Raw genomic sequence first — 4,216 nt, 5'->3', positions numbered from 1 at the left:
CACTTGAGGAAGGTGACACGGGTAGGCCAACAATTAGAGGAGTGTCTTGTGGGATTGACAACGTGTGGATTGTAAACATTATCGGTGAACGTTGAAAACCGTTATTGTGTAGTTATTTGTGATAGTGGAGAATATCCTCGAGGTGAGGAGAGGAGACATAGGTCGAGTGTTAGATCGAACTCCGTGATCATATCATTGTGTTTGCAATTGTTTTGGTGCACTACTTGATTTTATATCTTGTGCATGTTTATATCGCCTATTGGTTATTTAATTATTCTTGCATATATCTCATTGTACATCATATTACTAGGATATTAATTAATAAGTTTTAATTTGGCATCGAAATCTGATTAGATTAGAAATTACCCCCCTCCCCCCTCTAAGGTCCTTTCAACGCCAGCCCTTAATTATCCCAGCTTGAGTACGCCATCAAACTCTCAAGTTTAAAATAAAAAACTAACACTAAAATAGTTAAAGAACAATTAAAAATATCTTATAGCCATTTTAAAACAAATTCTTCTTCAAATCGATGTTGATGATGATCCGAGAAGAAGTGATGTTGAGGTTGAACGCAAAGTCTCTCTTCCTTGCTGAAATGATCTCTCGATATTGAGCGTGATGAGAAGAAGTTTAACGAGGCTCATTCATAACTAACAATCTCTCTCAATCCCTAGAATTTGATCTCACAAACTTGTGTAAATATCTTCTCTCTTTCTTGTTATTAATTTCTTCTCCAATCCCTCCTTAAATAGACCTTGATTGGAGTAGAAAGAAGTCTTCTAATCAGTGTTGAAATAGGAGATCAAATATGTGATCAAACGGCTGAGATTGAATCTAAAAATCTGTCCAAAAGCGTCCAAACCATCGATAATTAAACATGATCATTGCTATTTGATGTTGATCATCGATGATTCCCTATAGTCCATTAATTTTTTAAATTTTGGTTTCTGGAATTCACAGATTATTGACTATAGTCCATCATGGTTTGAAGCGATCATCGATGATTTAATTTCTTATTTTTGAAGAATACAGATTGTTGACCGTAGTCCATTGATGCCGTATGGACCATCAATGGTTGCCTCATGACCATCGATGGTTAATGGCTAAAATTAACTATTCACGTCGATTTTTGCATCGTTTTGAGCCAAAACTTTTTCGTACCTCTTTATTCATGAAATATATCATCTTACAAACTTATTAGTACCAAATGAGAGTTTGTTATTGATCAAACAAGAGATATTCCACGAACAACATTCTTTCCAAACAAAGTCCAGAGATATTGCATGAACAAGGTTCTCCCCGAACAATGTTCTAACATAATTCTCTAAACATTCTTTTTAATACATAGATGATTGTAGAGTATCCCATGAATGGAGAAAAACACCTTCTTCTTCTTTATTTATTTATTTATTTATTTATTTTTTGGAGTGAATTAGCCATCCTTTTGCTAATGTAATTTGTCTTTGGATCATGATCATGCTTAGAGTTTGTTGGCGTTGCTTTGACATCATATACTACAAGCTTTACTGATATACGTACGTACGTAATGATTATCTTCTTCAACCATCACAATGATATTAGATCATCTATATTTTGTCCATGCAAAAATAACATCATAGAAAACTCTTTAAATTAATCACCAAATCCTTGATTAAGACTTCCAACTAAGAGATTTCACTTGTTTCAGTTCACTATCACTCATAGAAAATCGAATGATCGCAATGTACATAGATGGACCACTTAAAACCAAAACGATAAAGTTTGATGTACGAAAATTAAGAAGTTCATCCGTAAAAATCCATTTATAATGTTCTACAATACATACAGAAAATTTCCAAAAAAATGACGAAAATTTTATCTGAATCGTGCTTTACAAATGAAAATTTCCTTCTGAAACAAAATGGTTTGAGAAGTCAGAACGCTTTAGTGGGAAAAGCGAAGGTCAGGACTATTTCATGAAACCGTCCATTGTTTTGGGGGTTAACTGAAATTTAACCAAAATATTGATATCTCCGGAAGTCACCAGTGCCGGAGCTCAACTCCTTCCCCCTCTCGGCCACCCTCCAAACCTTAACGGATTTATCAAGGCTCCCACTGTAAACGACCCACCTCGCCCCATCGGGCCCACAATAGCCTTCCTCCTCCTCCACGGCCAAGCACTTAACGGGCCCCACATGCCCCGTCAGCACAGGCCACGCCTATCGTGGGACAATACTCACGCCCTCATTCCCTGCGCTCCAAACCGTTATGCTGCCTGTCAGCGGACCCACTGATCACCAACCTCCCCGCCGTCGGCCAGGCACAATACGGCCAACTTTGTGCCCGGGGAGCACCCCACCGTGGGCCAACCATCCTCCCCTTCCAAAGTTGACGCAGCCCATCGGAGACCACAGTATACAACTTCCGGCCGCCATTCCGCCGACGCGCCGAGCGCCGTCACCGCGCTCTCTTGTCTCAGCAGAACTTTCTCCATCACGTGCTTCGCACGCCGGCCGCTGACCTCCCGCCTCCACACTTTGAGTGTCCCATCCGCTGATCCACTAAACACAAGGTTATGGAATCCGACCGCAACCGAATTAATAGCGTCGTCGTGAGCGGTAACGGATGCTAAACATTTAGAATCCGAAACCCGCCATACTTTCATCGTCTTATCCCAAGAACCAGAATACAGAAGCCCTGTTTCTTCGTCGAGACTGAGGCAAGAAACTGCATCAAAATGTCGATTCCAGACGGAGTTTCGGTGGCGACGAACTTGAACGTAGCTTGACGGGTTAATGGAGCTCTTCATAAAGTCCTTCAGCCTCGGTAGAGACCCGACCCGTTTGTAAAAAGACGGATCCTTTGAAGAGATTTTCCATATTCGGATCTTGCCGTCTTGATGACCCGTAAAGATTTTATTACCCGATAGGATAATCGCCTTCACGAGGCCACTACCGGATTTGAACCCGGAAAACTCCGACAAGTTTTTCCAAACCCGAACGTTCTTGCTACCGGATCCTGTGTACAAAAGCTCACCCGATACCGCGAGCGAGTACAGGTGTGCTTCTTCTCGAATCAGGGACCTGATGAGGCCAGTGGAGGGCTCGTCGGAGAGAGGGGCGATTTGGGTCCATGGGTATTTGATGAAGGGGAACATGTTGGGGTAGTTCTCAAGGCTAGTTTGGTAATTTGACTCGTCGGAGTTGCTGCTGCTGGTTCTCGGCGAGTCGTCTTCGTTTGGGTTTGAGTTTAATAGGTTGACGAATTGGGAGGGCTTCCTGAGTTTTGTGGAGATTTTGGCTTCGCCATTTAGAGATCTCATCGTTAACAATCTTGAAGGAAAACTGCAGCACAAGAAAACCGAAAGAGGTTTTAAAGCAATTTAAAAGTGATGAGAGAACAATGAGGGGTAAATGGGAGGATTAATTGGGGGGAAGATATTCAGGAGATTGGAACAGAGGCAGGCGGGGGTATTTATAAAGAGCATATGGTTACAGTGGAGCTGGGGCAGTAGACGAGGGATCGCCACGTGTGTTTGGAGATTGACGTACTGAGCAAGTAAAGTTTTTGGTGTGCTGATTAATTTTGTGAATGAGCTTTGCTACAGGGACCCAAAATATGGGACCAATAAATAGGACAAGTGAAGTGTCCCCCTCCTATTGGATAATGAGTTGGCCATTATTAATGATGGTCAACTCATTATCCAATAGGAGGGGGACAACTCACTTGTCCTCCCTATTGGTCCCATATTTTGGGTCCTTAAAGAATTTTTCTTTTGTGAATAGCCAAAATCAATGAGAAACCAACGGTTTTTGTAGAATTTTCTTTGGTGGAAGGTTTCATTTTATTTTTCTTTCTTTTTTGGGAAAATTTTGTCAAGGTCCCAAATATTGAAAGCCCATGTGACTTGGCCCTCAGTATTTTGGGCCATGTGATTCAGCCCAAAATACACGGCGTATTTGTATTAAGGCCCCAAAGTTGCTGACAACAGGTAAAACCCAGTTGAAGTTACAAGTTCACCCTCTAATTTGACTGAACTCGGTAACCGCGCCCCCTCCCTACTCAAGTACTCTGTCTCCCTCTTTCTCTTCTACTGTTGAGGAGCCACCATTTTTGCCACTTGGATTTCAATCTTGGTTAGGGTTTTCGCCTTGAAAATATCGTCGTCGAGGGAAGCATCGGTTAATGATTTCGAAGTCGTTCATCGCGGTGAACGACATGAGAAAGTCGTAGCCAA

At 41.7% G+C, this 4,216-nt stretch overlaps 1 pseudogene; it reads right to left on the bottom strand.

The window, feature by feature from the left end:
• Positions 1,792 to 3,406, bottom strand: LOC109849292 (annotated as a pseudogene).

The sequence above is a fragment of the Asparagus officinalis genome, chromosome 7 (genome assembly GCF_001876935.1).
Source record: "Asparagus officinalis chromosome 7, Aspof.V1, whole genome shotgun sequence".
Taxonomy (NCBI): domain Eukaryota; kingdom Viridiplantae; phylum Streptophyta; class Magnoliopsida; order Asparagales; family Asparagaceae; genus Asparagus; species Asparagus officinalis.
The sequence above is the reverse complement of the archived record's forward strand: the minus strand, read 5'-3'. Positions and strand labels throughout refer to the sequence as shown.